The following is an 18130-nucleotide window of genomic DNA, read 5'->3' on the forward strand; positions in this document are numbered from 1 at the left end:
CTGGAGCCTCTACTGTTGGTTATTTTGTCACATAGACAAAGTGCATGACCAAATTGATAAAATCTTTTTATCAGCTGATAAGTTAACAATTGATAACATTTTTCAATAAATTTATTTATCAACATAATATTTATACATTTTATCAACTGATATAATTGATATGCTCCCTCTAAATATACTTTATCTTAATTTTTGACTCACAAAAACAGATTTAATTTTCCAATAGTTCTTTATATACCATGATCAGATATGCTTTGTGGTCAGAAATTCAGAAATTGGAGATTTCCATAACAAACTTCTTCATATCACTATATTCTTGAAGATGTCTGAGTTTTAAAAATTGAGCCACAATTTATTCTAAACATATAAGCATCCTTTTTTTGGTGGTTTGGCAAACAATGGAGGCATAACATCATACCAAAACTGCATTTTCAATGATCTATTAGTATTTCATCTGCCATTCTGAATGAGATCAGAGCATCAAGTTTTCAAAGAAGAATCAATCTGGAATAAAATTATTTACTCTCAGATTAATGTACAGCACTTTATTTTAGCACTTACATCTACTTGTCAGAATGATTCAGCCTAGATGACATACCTGTACTATCTTTAGTATTTTAAGAAGATCTATAAACAGAAAGTAAAGATTTTAATAAAGAACCAGAGATTTTGATAAGGCATATTCTTGCAATTTAGCAGGGTAAAGAAAGGCTACTATCTGCAGAACATCAGGCAAACATAAAATAATTACTTTTGTTCTTATTGTTTTCAAAAACAGGAATGGAACTCTGACATTCAAGATTGATTTTTATAATTCTAGAATCTTCAACCATAACAACCATTCATACATAGTTATAGGTTAGCTTTACCTATGAAACATTTCAATAACTACTTTGAAGAATAACAAGCACATGTGAGCTTAGTCCTTATATTCAAGCAATATTAAAATATTATCACAATAACTTATGTTGACTATCATTCTGACATTGTGTCAAATAATATTTTTGTTATACTTTCCATTTTAAGAAAAAGTGTGTCTTTACAGGCCAAATTACTGAACTCTATCAGAATTCTAAGTGACATTACATGTTAGGAATTCAATTAGGCCCAAACATTTACATTAAAAAGCAGCAGTCAAGATAAACCTTGACATTTTAATAGACTGCTAAAAAAGAAAAAAAAAGAAAATTATTTCGTTTTCTTGGAGGTACAAACATAACACATTCACTAATAAGACTCTGTAGATAAGAAATTAATGTCACCTATGAGAGAACAGTTTCATAGGTGACTTGTATATCCACCATTATTATTCTAAGGTCTTTATACAACTCTCAAAATTAATTCCACGTTTTTTCAGATACCTCTTCTGTATTCATTGCATAACCAGCTACAGAGAAGACTACCTTTAAGTGACATTCAAGGGTCTGACTTATCTACAAAAGCTGGTAAACTAGCAAAGTCTAGAAAATACCATTTCTAGTCAGTGTACCTTCTCTATTTTGCACAGCATAACCAGGAAGGGAGACCACCTGTATTTTTAGCACTAGCATGAAAAGTTTTGATGTTGAGGATCTGAGTTAGGTACACTAATACACGTGATCAAAGAAAAATAGGGGGCTTAACACCTGCCCACCTCTCATTAGAGCACATGTCAGTGACATTGAAAAAATCTTTTGGTTTGAAATGAAAGATATCTCTGAGAAATACACACATTAACTGGATTAAGGGCTCTGTTGCTTTGATGTTGGAGAGTAAAATAGAATGAACATTCTTAAACCATATGATTTAATGTGAAATATTGGGGACACAATCTGAAGTTTGTCTTTTACAAACAATTTATCTATAGAAAGAAAGAAAAGAAAGTGAAGTCGCTCAGTTGTATCTGATTCTTTGCAACCCCATGGACTGTAGCTTACCAGGCTTCTCTGTCCATGGAATTTTTCAGGCAAGAGTACTGGAGTGGGTTGCCATTTCCTTCTCCAGAGGATCTTCCTGACCCAGGGATCAAACCCAGGTCTCCCAAATTGCAGGCAGACACTTTATTCTCTGAGCCACCAGGGAAGCCCTAATTTATCTATAAATTGTCATAAATAGCTCCAGATTCCTTGAACTTGTTTACAGAGGCCTTTTAAAACTGCCTACTCAACTAGGTCATTATTGTCAGTGTACTCAGCTTCTTCAAATACTATTTCAGATTGTGGTTATCAAAAATGATCAGGGGACTTTTAAGACTAAATAAATGTAATATGATGACAATATTATTTATCTGCTCTCAAATCACGCTATTGACTGTTTAATTCTCCACTAGAATGTTTAGCCTAACTATGTGCTATGTGCTAAGTCACTTCAGTCATGTCTGACTCTCTGTGACCCTACAGACTATAGTCCACCAGGCTCCTCTGTCCATGGGATTCTCCAGGCATTAAACCCGGAGTGGGTGGCCATATTCTTCTCCAGGGGATCTTCCTGACCAAGGGATAAAACCCGCATCTCCTATGCCTCCTGCATTGGCAGGTGGGTTCTTTACCACTAGCGCCACCTGGGAAGCCTTAGCATAACTGAGAAGAAGTGAAGATGCTCAGTTGTGTCCGACTCTTTGCGACCCCAGGGACTGTAACCTAAGAGGCTCCTCCCTCCATGGGATTTTCCAGGCAAGAATACTGAAATGGGTTGCTATTTCCTTCTCCAGGAGACCTTCCCAACCCAGGGATCGAACATGGGTCTCCTGCACTGCAGATAAACTCTTTACCATCTGAACCACCAGGGAAGCCTTAGCATAACTGGTAGTAAGTAAAATATCAAAAGGTAGAACTCTGTGTCCTTAAATATTAGGGGATATAAAACATGCATACCAGAAACAGGCCAAATTACACTTTACAGCAGTGTAAAGTCAGGTGTTTAAGCATGTAGTTCAAGCTAAGAGTATTACGTTGTCGTCCAGTCACTGAGTCAAGTCTGACTCATTGTGACCCCATGGACTATAACACGTCAGGCTTCCCTTGTCCTTCACTATCTCCCAGAGTTTGCTCAAACTCATTTCCATTGAATCGGTGATGTCATCCAATCATCTCATCTTCTGTCACCCTTTTCTCCTCCTGCCCTCAATCTTTCTCGGCATCAGAGTCTTTTCCAGTGAGTTTACTCTTTGCATCAGGTGGCCAAAATATTAGTACTTCAGCATCAGTCCTTCCAATGACTATTTATGGTTGATTTCCTTTAGGATTGATGGTATATATATCCTTGAATTATTACAGAGACACCAAACAAAGATCACTGTGCCTAGACTGACAATGAAGGTTTCATGGGAGAAGTAGATGTGGACTTGAATTGGAACAGGAGGAAGGAAGAATTCTGAGCAGGAAGACACACATAAGCAAAAATAAGAGGGAGGAAACAGCCTAGCCATATATAGAAGAGTAATGGGACCAACTTATGAGTGAATGATCAATATCCAGCAATAATGGCAGGTCAATCAGAATTTCAGAAGAAAGTTTATGAAGCCCCTCAAATACTATGTTGAGGAATTTGATGGTGAAAAAAGGTGACTGTACAGGATGTCACTAGCAGAATTAAAAGGCCTTTTAGAACTGATAACCTGGCAGATGAGAGTGGAAGAGAAGAGGGCTAGGGAGAAATATCAGTGAGCTACATCAGGAATTTAAATGTGAAGGAATGTTTAATGGATCTTTCTCTTGTTTAGGAACTTCAATTTAGCTCCAAGTTGAGGATGACAGATGAGTTTCTCCCTTTAGGACTGATAAATATCTTGTTTCTAAAAGGGATCAGAAAGATTCTGCTGAGTTCTGAGGATAAAGCTATCCATTAACGTTCATGCAAAACCCAAACCAGTCCCAAAAAAATAGAAATCTTGGAGAGTTTTTGAAAGAAATAAATTTAATGAATATTTATTAAGTATCTCCTTTAGGTAAGGCATTGTTCTAATAATATAATTATGAATAAATAAGACAAAGTTCCTTTTTTCATACAACTTACATTTTGCTGGGAAAAGATGAAAGAGTAAACATATACGTAAGTATACAATATGTCAAACTGGTGGTCTGAGAAGGCCTGGCTCTTCTGTGCAGGGAGAAAGGAGAAAGCATGTGAACAGGAGTTTCTAGGCAGAGAGAGCAGGAGGTGGAGAGGCTTTGAGACAACCATGCACTTGACTTGTTGCAGGACAATCAAAGAATCTAGTGGGAAAGAACTGGAGTGAGCAAGAGAATGATGGAAAATGAGTCAGGTGGGTGTTGGGAGGGTGGGATAGGGAAGTGCAGATCATGCAGGGTTTTGTAGAACATAGAAATAACTCCGGATTCATTTTTTTGAGTGCATTGGAAAATCACTGGAAATTTTTGAGCCACAGAGTAAGAGAGGAGTGATTTATTTAGTGAAGAGTGATGTTAAAATCCATCCCCAGCCCACCCCTAAAAACACTCTAGGCTGAGGAAGACATTCTAAATACATCACTCAGAAAAACTGGAAACACTTGCTTCTCCTGGTTGGTACCTCGTGAGAAACAGAAATATCTCAGCCAAATTTGCTACTGTCCCTGGAGGGGAATATAGAAAGAAACTTACAGGACAACTTGACATAGGGATTGGCATCCTGTATGACCAAAGAATAGGTGATTGTTTTTCAGCTAGAGAATTGTAATGACCAGATATTGTCCAGAGCAGCTGTAATGATAGGCAAGACAGGATTGGCATACCATCAGTCTTTAGCATGGCACAAACAAATGAGTTTCCCATGAGCCAATGGACATCTTGCAAAATGGTGAGGGGTGAGCCCCCTTTACATATACCACCCATCGTGGCAGGCTTTTGGTGTGAAGGAACTCCGGTAAGGAGAGTCTTTGGGATGTTCTGCTCTGCCGCCACCACAGACTCATTGCAGAAGACAACATTCATATCAGGGAACTTGACTTTGTGGAGATTCTCAAAAGCCCTCTCAAGGAAAACAGAGACTTGTCCAAGAAGGTGCCGCCTGCCACACAGAGGGCTTGGGGGGCTACCCAGCAGTGGCAGTAAAGTAATAATGTTGGAAAGAGGCGCAGCTGGATGAAAGGAAATAGGCAAGAAAGAGCAGGAGGAGAGAAAGGGCAAGCTGGGATCAGGTCTGAGCCTGTGAAATGGCAGGGTTTTTGAATCATATGTGAACTTAATATTTTGCTGGAGATGGAATGAACTTTTAATACTTGATCATGAATCTTAACTACTAGAGTGAGGCTCATAACTAAAAACAATGCGAAAGCCATAAGATGTTTCTGAGAGGTTTTTCAAGAGTTAGGAAAAGGACATCCGAAAGACTATGTTTAGGTAGCAAGGAACAGGCAAAAGTAAAACCTTTCCTTCTTGTATCTCAGTGAATTAAGATAGGTACATCAACTTGAGTGATAAAAGAATGAACTAGGGTTTGATGGTAGAAATGAAGAAGAGGGACAGATAGGAGAAGATGCTCCAAAAGAAGACAGACTAAAATTGATATTGAGGGGGATTAAAAAAGCCAAAGCTAGATGTCTGTAATCATATGCAAGGCAGTGGTACCTCTGCAGAACTGGATGTTGGAAAAGATGAGTTAGCTGAAAATAAACTTCTGAGGCTTGAGGTTATGGGAGTGATGGATGGCTATCACTACAGAACGCTGATACAAAACTGAATACATGGGACTAGCATTTAGGGAGAAAATGAGGCTAGAGATCTTTGACACATCAGTATGATGCAAACTGTGAGAGTGAACTATTTGAGTAGGAGAGAGTCTTTCTGTTGAAGACATCCACAATCAATGAATGGATTTGGAAAAAAACCGATGAAAGAAACCAATGAGTAGAGTAAATTGGGAGGAAAGCTGGATTTCGTGGAGATGCATACAAGGCCTCTCAAAATCTCAGTGACTGAACAGCTTCTCTTGGAGCTGCAAAAAGTAGAGAAGTTAGAAGTTTGGGAAAGAGAAGGAAGTAAGAAAATGGAAATAGTAGTGGCAGAGTCTTGAGAATCAGCTCAATATTCTGTAAGGTCTTCTGATCAAACGATGAGTTTGAAGATCAGAATTCATTGGCCATCAGAAAAATAATATTTACTGAAAGCCATTATGATTGTAAGACTATTGATTGAATGTATACAACAGTCCTAGATACCCTCCAAGTGATGCCTTTTGAGAGGTGTTCTTACATCCTTTAGACTGAAATAGAAAATTCCAGGCCCAATCAAAAAATGGGCAGAAAATCTAAATAGATATTTCTCCAAAGAAGATATACAAATGGGCCAAGAGTCACATGAAAAGATGTTCAATATTGCTAATTACTGGGCTTCCCTTATGGCTCAGCTGGCAAATAATCTGCCTGCAATGCAGGAGACCTGGGTTCTATCCCTGGATTGGAAAGATTCCCTGGAGAAGAGAAGAGCCACCCACTCCAGTGTTCTGGCCTGGAGAATTCTATATACTATTCCATGTGGTCAAAAGGAGTTGGACACGACTGAGTAACTTATTATTAGAGAAATGTAAATCAAAAATACAGTGAGGTACCACCTCATACCGGTCAGAACTGCTGCTGCTGCTGCTAAGTTGCTTCAGTCATGACCCCATAGATGGCAGCCCACCAGGCTCCCCCGTCCCTGGGATTCTCCAGGCAAGAACACTGGAGTGGGTTGCCATTTCCTTCTCCAATGCATTAAAGTGAAAAGTGAAAGTAAAGTGGCTCAGTCGTGCCCGACTCTTAGTGACCCCATGGACTGCAGCCTACCAGGCTCCTCCGTCCATGGGATTTTCCAGGCAAGAGTACTGGAGTGGGTTGCCATTGCCTTCTCCGACTGGTCAGAACAGCCATCATCAAAAATTCTACATACAAAAAATGCTGGAGAGACTGTAGAGAAAAGTGAAAACTTCTACACTGTTGGAACAGTATAGAGGTTCTTTCAAAAACTAAAAATAGAGCTACCAATACAACTCTTCACTCTCATTCCTAGGCATATATCTAGGGGTTTCGCTGGGGGCTCAGATGATAAAGAATCCACCTGCAATGCTGGAGACCTGGGTTCAATTCCTAGGTTAGGAAGATCCCCTGCAGGAAGGCATGGCAACCCATCCCAGGATTCTTGCCTGGAGAATGCTCATGGACAGAGGATCTTGGAGGGCTATAGTCCATGGAGTCACAAAGAGTGGGACACAACTGAGTGACTCAGCACAACACATGCATATATCTGGAGAAAAACATGGTCCAAAAGGATACATGCACCTCAATACTCATTGTAGCCCTATTTATAATAGCCAAGACGTGGAAGCAACATACATGTTCATTGACATAGGAATGAATAAAGATGTGGTACATATGCATATCAATATAATGGAATATTATTCAATAATAACAAGAATGAAATAATGCCGTTTACAGCAACATGGTTGAACCTAGAGACGATTATACTAAGTGAAGACAGAGAAAGACAAACATTGGATGATATCACTTTTATGTGGAATCTAAAAAATATAATACACAAGAACTTATTAACAAAATACAAACAGATCCACAGACTTTAAAAACAAATTTATGGTTACCAAGGGGAAAGGTGAGGGGTGAAGATAAATTAGGATATTGGGATTAACATACACACACTACTATACATATAACAGGTAACCTCAGTTCAGTTCAGTTCAGTTCAGTCGCTCAGTCGTGTCCGACTCTTCGCGACCCCATGAATCGCAGCACGCCAGGCCTCCCTGTTCATCACCATCTCCCGGAGTTCACTCAGACTCATGTCCATCGAGTCCGTGATGCCATCCAGCCATCTCATCCTCTGTCATCCCTTTCTCCTCCTGCCCCCAATCCCTGCCAGCATCAGAGTCTTTTCCAGTGAGTCAACTCTTCGCATGAGGTGGCCAAAGTACTGGAGCTTCAGCTTTAGCATCATTCCCTCCAAAGAACACCCAGGGCTGATCTCCTTCAGAATGGACTGGTTGGATCTCCTTGCAGTCCAAGGGACTCTCAAGAGTCTTCTCCAGCACCACAATTCAAAAGCATCAATTCTTCGGCGCTCAGCGTTCTTCACAGTCCAACTCTCACATCCATACATGACCACTGGGAAAACCATAGCCTTAACTAGACAGACCTTAGTTGGCAAAGTAATGTCCCTGCTTTTGAATATGCTATCTAGGTTGGTCATAACTTTTCTTCCAAGGAGTAAGCGTCTTTTAATTTCAGGACCTATAGCACAGGGAACTTCCCTATAGCACAGGGAACTCTACTCAATATTCTGTAATAATCTATATGGGAAAGGAATCTGAAAAGGAGTGTATATATGTACATGTGTAACTGAATCACTTTGCTGTACACCTGAAACTAACACAACACTGTAAATCAACCACACTCCAATATACAATAAAAATTAAATTAAAAAGAAGCTGTCTCAACTTGTCCATACTGGCAAGAAGTAAAGTTTAGAATACGGGTGAAGAGGTGATCTGAAATTCTACATCTACAGCCCAGCATACTCCTCATTTAAAAACATAACATAAAGCATGACTTAAAAATGTTTAATTATAAAATCACTTCAGTATTCAATCTATGAGTCACGGAAAAAGTCAGAGAGGAAAAACAATCATAGAAGAGATTTCCTGATAGCCAGTGTCATAGTATAAAAATATAGACGCCTCAAAGTTTCACCTCAAATTTAGTGAGGCAAAAATGAGAAAGTTCTTTTTCAAGCAGCTATGACCATGCACGCCATCCTCAACCCTCAGTTATATACTCTGAAATTTTCAGACAGGGGGAGTTCTAAATGATGATAGTGGTTTAGGTGTCATTTAGAGACACAGAATCTGTGCTATTATCATGAAGACTTCTCAGAAGCTGACGGGTGAAAATTTCATTTATATTACTCAGGAGCTTGAGGCAAAATTTTAAACAATTATTTGTGAGTACTACAAAGACATTATGCCTCTGACTGCTCATCAATAATACAGCCCCAAACTGATCTGGAACCATAAAAACTGCCATGGTTCCCACTAAAGGCAATGAGAGACATGATCTGTGTTCTTTCTCTCTCTCTCTCTCTCTCTCTCTGCTTTCCCTTGAGCCTCACGCCTGGAAATTATGCATTTTGGAATACTAGCAGTCATGTAATAAAAACTTTTTCCTGGTTTATGCCTCTTTTCTTCACTTATCCACTTATAGAGAATAAAGAAGTGAACTTCAGAGGCAACCCAGTACCCAGTGAAGCTGTCAGTTACAGTGTCTGTCATATTTCAATCAAAGCCAGCACCGGACAGCTATCTTCATCCAGCGCAGTCTCTACATTCTTGAGAACCAGAATTAATGAATTAGCTATTGATTAAATTCCACTCTAGCAAATCCACTGAGGCAAATAAATGAACTACCCAGGGCACGTGTAGGCCATGGCCAGACATGTCCGGGCTATCGATCAGTCGTTAGCACTCTTCGGGTATGTAGAAGCAGCTGGTGATAATATGACAAGTACGGAAAATGTGATGTAGAAACAGAGTTTGTTTCCAGAGGAGTAGCTTATAAAGCTAGAAGGGTTCATCTGATCTTTCTACATTTGTGTGCAAAGGCATTTCTGGATTATATATAATTGGGAAAACCATACGTAAGTGCTTGTGCGGAAGATGTTGTAGTCAAAAGCAAGGTATAGTTTAAGGCCAGAGACAAGGATGATGTGCTCCATGCTTATCATCAAACAGGCTGGTAAGCTATCTGTATATGTTATTAAAACATACCAAAGTTAAATTTTTGCTATGACATTTTACCAAAGATAATCTAAGAAATATGTATGTTATTAGAAACCAAAATATTTTGAGTGCTATAGAAGCAAACTTTGTCTACTGACATTTGTCTGGAAGGATTTCACACTTGATTTTTCATGTTGCTAATATAAGAGAGTTTCTTAAACCAAAATAGAAACAACTAACATGTACACGTTGCCAGAAGTATAATGAAATTACACAAATAATAATATGCACACAGGAGGCTAACTGCTTTGGTGTTGGTGTAATTTTGATTAATGGCTTGGCAGCCTATATATGCTCATTAGAGTTTTGCCTTTGGAAAATGTTGCTGTGCTATGATAGATCATTTTAGGAAAGGAAAGACTGTACATGCCAATATTCAGTTATAAATGATTTAAATCAGCTTTTTTTTTTGGCTAGATCTTTTACCCTAAAAAAGGGAAAAAAAAGGAAATAAAGTTGTCAAAGGTATTGGAATAAAGAAAAATATGGGGGAGGGGTAATTTCTGTGCTGGTCAATATGGAAAAGTCCTTTATAGCCTCTCTCCCTCATGGCTCAGTGGTAAAGAATCCACCTGCCAATGCAGGAGATGTGGGTGTGATTCCTGGGTGGGAAAGAGCCCTTACAGGAATAAATGGCAACCTGCTCCAGTATTATTGCCTGGATAATCCCATGGACAGAGGATCCTGCTGGGCTACAATCCATGGGGTCACAAAGAGTTGGACATGACTGAGCATATACACACACACATACACATATGCCTGTTGAGTATTGCTAAAAAGTCAGCTCAAATTACAAAAAGCAACCACTTAAGGACTTTGAAAAGTTAACAATACTGGCAAATCAGGAAAGAAGCCAATATTTGAAGAGCAAACATTATAGGATGAGTTTCCCATTGTTTTTCCTTTTATTGTCCCCATCTTCAGCTGAGGAGCAGCCCCAGCGTGGAAACACGCACTGGGCAAGCAAAACCTATGTTGTTGTTCAGTCGCTCAGTTGTGTTTGACTTTTGCAGCCCCATGGACTGCAGCACACCAGGCTTCCCTGTCATTTACTATCTGCCAGAATTTGTTCAAACTCATGTTCACTGAGTCGATGATGCCATCCAACCACCTCATACCTCTGTTGTGTCCGTCTCCTCCTGCCTTTAATCTTTCCCAGCATCAGGGTCTTTTCAAATGAGGCAGCTCTTCACATCAATTGTGCAAAGTATTGGAGCTTCAGCCTCAGTCTTTCCAGTGAATATTCAGGGTTGATTTCCTTTAGGATTGACTGGTTTGATCTCCTTGCAGTCCAAGGGACTCTCAAGAGTCTTCTCCAGCACCACCATTTGAAGGCATCAATTCTTTGGTATTCAGCTTTCTTTATGGTCCAACTCTCACATCCATACATGACTACTGGAAAAACCATACCTTTGACTATATGGACCTTTGTTGGCAAAGTGATGTTTTGCTTTTTAATATGCTGTCTAGGTTTGAGGGCAATCTAATCTTTCTGACCAGAATATAAAAAGGCCTAGCAAGCCAGAAGGTGTGATGAATATCCCTGTTTCATTTTGCTTCCTCTTTTTTCCTGCGCTGAGAATGATTCCAGATAAGGAGCTGAATGATGGCAGTCGTGGCCAAATGAGAATAAAAAATCCTAAGAAAAATCTAGCTTTCTGGCCAGGGAAACCAGGAAAAGTGCCCCCTGTGGCCCAAAGAATGTATGGCACAAAAATTCCTACCTTTTTTTTTTTTTTCAATATATCTCTCTAATCTCTTTGCCCCTCAAACAATTCCATTGATGTAAACTGTGAGCTACCTTGGGAGGCTAAAATTCCAAGAGAAACCATGTCTTTCTAGTCAAAGATCTGGAAAAGGAAGTCCAAGGGATATGGAAAACACAGAGTAACTCTCAAAGAAGAGAAAGCTAAGCAGTCTGTTAATTCTATGCATAAATCAACACAAGTCTTAATTCCAAGGTGCACACACATGGCTGCCTCATAAGCAGAGGGAAGCATGAGTACAGAGCAAAGACTCTGAGATCTGAACCGTTACATAATCCCCTAACCAAACACCAGATAAGCCACTGAGAGGTGCGTGAATGGGACAGACATAAAGCAGCATGGAGAAACTTCTGAAAAATGAACTAATATTAGAGCCACTGACCACATAAGCCAAGACAAAAATTTCAGTCTGAAGCTAACCAAGTTGGTCACCTGCCAACAGAAACAAAACCTCCAACCTTCTACACATGATGACAACCTGATATTTAAATATCCAGGAAATACTCCAAAATCCCTCAAAGTTATACTAATCCAAAGAAAGTTGGAGTGGCTATATTATTATCAGACAAAATATACTTGATGATAAAAAAGTTATCAGGAAGGAAAAGGAGTAATACACAACAATAGAAGTGTCAATTTACTAAGACATAACAATCCTAAGTGTGCATGAACCTAATAGTAAAGCATCAAAATACATGAGGCAAAACCTGAGAGTTCAAAAAAAAAAAAGAACTATTATAAATAAGCCCATAGTTATATTTGGAGATTTCAACATTCCGTTCACAATAACTGATAGAACAGCCAAGCAGGAAATCATTATGTGTACAGATGACCTGAACATCGCTATCACTCAACTTGACCTAATTGATATTTATAAAATGTTCTGACAACAGCAGAATACACATTCTCCTCAAGTAGACATGGCATATTCACCATGATAGATCTCATTATAGGCAATAAAATAAAACCATGTTTCAGACCATAACAGAATGGCTTTCGAAACTCACACCTTAAATATGTCTGAAAAAACTAAAAATTATCTGGGAATTAAGCAAACCACTTCTAAACAATTCATGAGTCAAAGCAGAAGTATTAAGGAAATTAGAAACTATCTTGAAACATTAAATGAAATAAAATGCAACATTTGAAACTTCATGAGAATCACCTGAAGCATAGCTCAAAGGAAAATTCTTAACTTTAAATAGTTCTAGTCAAAAAGAAGAAAGGTCTCAAATCAACAATGCACGTTTTCTTCTTTAAGCAACAAAAAAAAGAAGGGTAAGATAAACCCAGAGCAAGAAGAAATAAATCAATAAAGAGCAGAAATTAATGAATTAGAAAACATAAAGCAATAGAGAAAACCAATAAAACCAAAAGATGATTCTCTGAAAAGATTCACAAAATGGATAAAACTCTAGACTGATGGAGAGACATTTACCATTATCAGAAATGAAACGGTGCAAATCAATGCAGATCCTACAAACATTGCAACTTTCTGTCCATAAATTGGAAAAATTCAATGAAATTAACCAGTTCTTTGCAAACACAAAGTAGCAAATTTCACACAAGAAGAAACAGATAGCTTGAATCATCATACATTGTTAAGGAAATTGAATTCTGAGTAAAATACCACTCAACAAGAACTCTAGCAAAAGGTGAATTTCACTGGTAAATTCTACCAACGTTTAAGAAATAAATACCATTTCACAAAATCTCTTTCAGAAAATAGAAAAGGAAAACATTTTCCAGCTTATTTGGGGGGACCAGAATTGCCATTTACCAAAAGCAGGCAAAGACATTACAAGAAATAAAAATAGTTCAATATAATTTATAAAGGTAACCACAATCCTCAACAAGACAATAGCAAATCGAATCCAGGAATATATAAAAAGGAAAATACATCACAACCAAGTGGGCTTTATTCAGATAATGTAGCCTTAATTATTTGAAAGTCAATCAATGTAATTAAACACATTAACAAAGTAATATGAAGTAAATGTATTTAACAAAATTCAATATCTAGTCACTTTGGAAATCAGTTTGGCAGTTTCTTATAAAGTAAGCAAAATATAAACTTATTATATGATTCAGCAGTCCCACTCATCATTTACCCTGGTGAAATGAGAATCTACGTTCACACACAAATCTGTACATAAATGTTTACAGTGACTTTATTCATAGTCACCAAGAACTGGAAACCACCCAAATGATACACAAACTGTGGTATATTCATATTAGTATCAAAACTTTAGTATCAAAAATCAACAAACTATTGATATTTATGATAATATGGATGAATCTTAAATGCATTATGTAGAGTGAAAGAAGTCAGGCTTAAATGGCTACATACTGTATGACTCCAATTATATGACAACATGAAACAGGCAAATGGAATAGTGCTTCCTCAGTATGGGGGTGGGTGGAGGAGGGATTGACTATAAAGGGACTAATGTGAAGAAATATTTTGACGTAATGGAACAGTGCTATATGTTAATTGTAGCGTTGTTCACAGAACGCGATATATTTCTCAAAACTTATAGAAATGTGAAGCAAAAAAGAATGTCTTCTGCTGTATGTAAATTAAAAACAAATTTAAAAAATTTAGAGAATAACTAAAAAATAAACAAATTTAGAAAACCCAGAACATTTTTGGAAGCTTAATTCATTGTTAAAACTAGGTAGTTCTCATATTCTTGTCAGTTTTCAATGAAATCTCTCTATATTTTTTTCTCTTCACATGCCTTAAGTTGTCTCTCTTCTGACCCAATATGTAATTGATATTGATGAAGTATTGAATAATAAGATGAAAGTTCTTCTTTTTTTTAAATTCAGAATTTAAGGCATTATTTCATTGTTTTCCTAGCAATGAATCTTGCTGTTTATAGTCTGATAATGTCATCCAAATTCCTCGTGTTGTATGTACACGATCTGTCTTTTCTTCCTGGAAGCTTTTTTATTTATTTATTTATTTATTTATTTTCATTGAAGGACAATTGCTTTACAGAATTTTGCTGTTTTCTGTCAAACCTCAACATGAATCAGCCATAGATGTACATATATCCTCTCCCTTTTGAAGCTCTCTCCCTTCTCCCTCCCCATCTCACCCCTCTAGGTTGATATAGAGCCCCTGCTTGAGTTTCCTAAGCCATAGAGCAAATTTCCACTGGCTATCTATTTTACACATGGTAATGTAAGTTTCCATCTTATCCTTTCCATACATCTTACCCTCTCCTCCCCTCTTCCCATGTCCATAAGTCTATTCTCTATGTCCGTTTCTCTACTGCTGCCCTGTAAATAAATTCTTCAGCACCATTTTCCTAGATTCCGTATAAATACATTAGAATACAATATTTATCTCTCTCTTTCTGACTTTCATCACTCTGTATAATAGGTTCTAGGTTCATCCACCTCATTAGAACGGACTCAAATGCATTCCTTTTTGTGGCAGAGTAATATTCCATTATGTACATGTACCACTACTTCTTTACCCATTTATCTGTCAATGGACATCTAGGTTGCTTCCATAGTTTAGCTATTGTAAATAGTGCTGCAGTGAACAATGGGATACACGTGTCTTTTAAAATTTTTGTTTCTTCAGAGTGTATGCCTAGGAGTGGAATTGCTGTGTCATATGGTGGTTTTATTCCCAGTTTTTTAAGGACTCTCCATACAATCTTCCATAGTGGCTGTATCAATTTACATTCCCACCAACAGTGCAAGAGCATTCCCCTTTCTCCACACCCTTTCCAGTCTATTGTTTGTAGACTTTTTGATGATGGCAATTCTGATTGGTGTGAGGAGATACCTCATTGTAATTTTGATTTGCATTTCTCTAATAATGGGCGATGTGAAAAACACGATCTTTTAACGTGTTTGTTAGCCATCTGTATATCTTCCTTGGAGAAATGTCTGTTTAGGTCTTTTCCCCACTTTTTGATTGGGTTGTTTGTTTTTCTGGTATTGAGTTGTATGAGCTGCTTGTATATTTTGGAAATAAATCCTTTGTCAGTTGTTTCATTTGCTATTATTTTCTCCCATTCTGAGGCTTGTCTTTTCACCTTGCTTATAGTTTCCCTTGCTGTGCAAAAGCTTTTAACTTTAATCAGGTCCCACCTATTTACTTTTGTTTTTATTTCCATTACTCTAGAAGGTGGGTCATAGAGGATCTTGCTTTGATTTATGTCATCAAGTGTTCTGCCTATGTTTTCCTCTAAGAGTTTCATAGTTTCTGGTCTTACATTTAGGTTTTTAATCCATTTTGAGTTTATCTTTGTGTATGGTGTTAGGAAGTGTTCTAATTTCATTCTTTTACATGCAGCTGTCCAGTTGTTGAAGAGGCTTCTTTGTCCCATTGCATATTCTTGCCTTCTTTGTAAAAAATAAGGTACCCATAGGTGCCTGAGTTTATTTCTGGGTTTTCTATCTTGTTCCATTGGTCTATATTTCTGTTTTTATGCAAGCACCATACTGTCTTGATGATTTGCATTTTGTAGTATAATCTGAAATCAGAAAGGTTGATTCCTCCAGCTCCATTCTTCTTTCTCAAGACTGCTTTGGCTATTTGGGGTCTTTTGTATTTCTATATGAATTGTGAAATTTTTTGTTCTAGTTCTGTGAAAAAAGCCATTGGTAATTGATAGGGATCTCATTGAATCTGTAGATTGCATTTGATAGTATAGTCGTTCTCGCAATATTGATTGTTCCTAGCCAGGAACATGGAATATCTCTCCATCTGTTTCTGTCATCTTTGATTTCTTTCATTAGTCTCTTATAATTTTCTGTGTACAAATCTTTTGTCTCCTTAAGTAAGTTTATTCCTAGACATATAATTCTTTTTGTTGCAATGGTGAATGGGATTGATTCCTTAATTTTGCTTTCTGATTTTTCATTGTTAGTATATAGAAATGCAAGTGATTTCTGTGTATTGATTTTGTATCCTGCAACTTTGCTAAGTTCACTGATTAGCTCTAGTAATTTTCTGATACTCTGTTTAGGGTTTTCTATGTACCGTATCATGTCATGTGCAAACAGTGAGAGCTTTATTTCTTGTTTTCTGCTCTGGATTCCTTTTATTTCTTTTTCTTCTCTGATTGCTGTAGCTAGGATTTCCAGAACTACGCTGAATAATAGTGGTAAAAGTGGATACCCTTGTCTTGTTCCTGATCTTAGGGGCAATGTATTCAGTTTTTCGCCATTGAGAATAATGTTTGCTGTAGGCTTATCATATATGGCCTTCACTATGTTGAGGTAGGTTCCTTTTATGCCCATTTTTTGGAGTTTTAACATAAATGGGTGCTGAACTTTGTCAAAGGCTTTCTCTGCATCTATTGAGATAATCATATGGTTTTCATCTTTCAATTTGTTAATATGGTGTATCACACTGATTGATTTGTGTATATTGATGAATCCTTGCATTCCTGGAATAAACCCAACTTGATCACGGTATATGAGCTTTTTGATGTGTTGCTGAATTCTGTTTGCTAAAATTTTGTTCAGGATTTTGCATGTATGTTCATCAGTGATATTGGCCTGTAGTTTTCTTTTTTTGTGCTGTCTTTGGTTTTGGTATCAGGGTGATGGTGGCCTTGTAGAACGAGTTTGGGAGTGTTCCTTCCTCTGCAATTTTTTGAAACAGTTTTAGAAGGATAGGCATTAGCTCTTGTTTAAATGTTTGACAGAATTCTCCTGTGAAGCCATCTGGTCCTGGGCTTTTATATTTTGGGAGATATTTGATCACAGCTTCATTTCAGTGCTTGTAATTGTGTTGTTCATAATTTCTATTTCTTACTGGTTCAGTCTTGGAAGATAGAACTTTTCTAAGAATCTGCCCATTTCTTCCAGATTATCCAGTTTATTGCCATATAGTCATTCATAATAGTCTTATAATCCTCTGTATTTCTGCACTGTCTGTTGTAGCCTCTCCTTTTCACTTGTAATTTTGTTATGATTCTTCTCTCTTTTTTTCTTGATGAGTCTGGCTGAAGGTTTGTCCATTTTGTTTATCTTCTTAATAAACCAGCTTTTAGTTTTATTAATCTTTACTGTTGTTTCTTTCACTTCATTTTCATTTATTTCTGCTTGGATCTTTATGATTTCTTTCTTTGAAATAACTTTGGGGTTTTTTTTGTTCTTCTTATTTCAATTGTTTTAAGTGTAAACTTAGGTTGTCTATTTGATGTTTTTCTTGTTTCTTGAAGTAGGATTGTATTGCTATAAAACTCCCTCTTAGAACTGCTTTTGCTTCATCCCATAGGTTTTGAGCTGTCGTTTTTTCATTGGCATTTGTTTCTAGAAATTTTTTTATTTCCCTTTTGAGTTCTTCAGTAACTTGTTGGTTATTTAGAAATGTGTTGTTTAGTCTCCTTCTTTTTGTGTTCCTTACAGTTTTTTTCTTCTAATTGATATCTAGTCTCATATTGTTGTGGTTGGAGAAGATGCTTGATATGATTTTAATTTTCTTAAATTTACTGAGGTTTGATTTGTGATCCAGGATGTGGTCTATCCTGGAGAATGTCCATGTACACTTGAAAAGAAGGTGTATTCTTCTGCTTTTGGATGGCATGTCTTGAAGATATCAATGAGATCCATCTCATCTGATGTATCATTTAAGACTTGTGTTTCCT

The 18130-nt window shown here is 37.3% G+C and overlaps 1 protein-coding gene across 1 annotated transcript in view; it reads right to left on the reverse strand.

Moving 5' to 3' along the window:
- USH2A (usherin) overlaps positions 1-18130 on the reverse strand; it is a 930744-nt gene that overhangs the window by 242016 nt on the left and 670598 nt on the right. The window lies entirely within an intron of this gene.

This window comes from Budorcas taxicolor, chromosome 16 (assembly GCF_023091745.1).
Source record: "Budorcas taxicolor isolate Tak-1 chromosome 16, Takin1.1, whole genome shotgun sequence".
Classification (NCBI taxonomy): Eukaryota; Metazoa; Chordata; class Mammalia; order Artiodactyla; family Bovidae; genus Budorcas; species Budorcas taxicolor.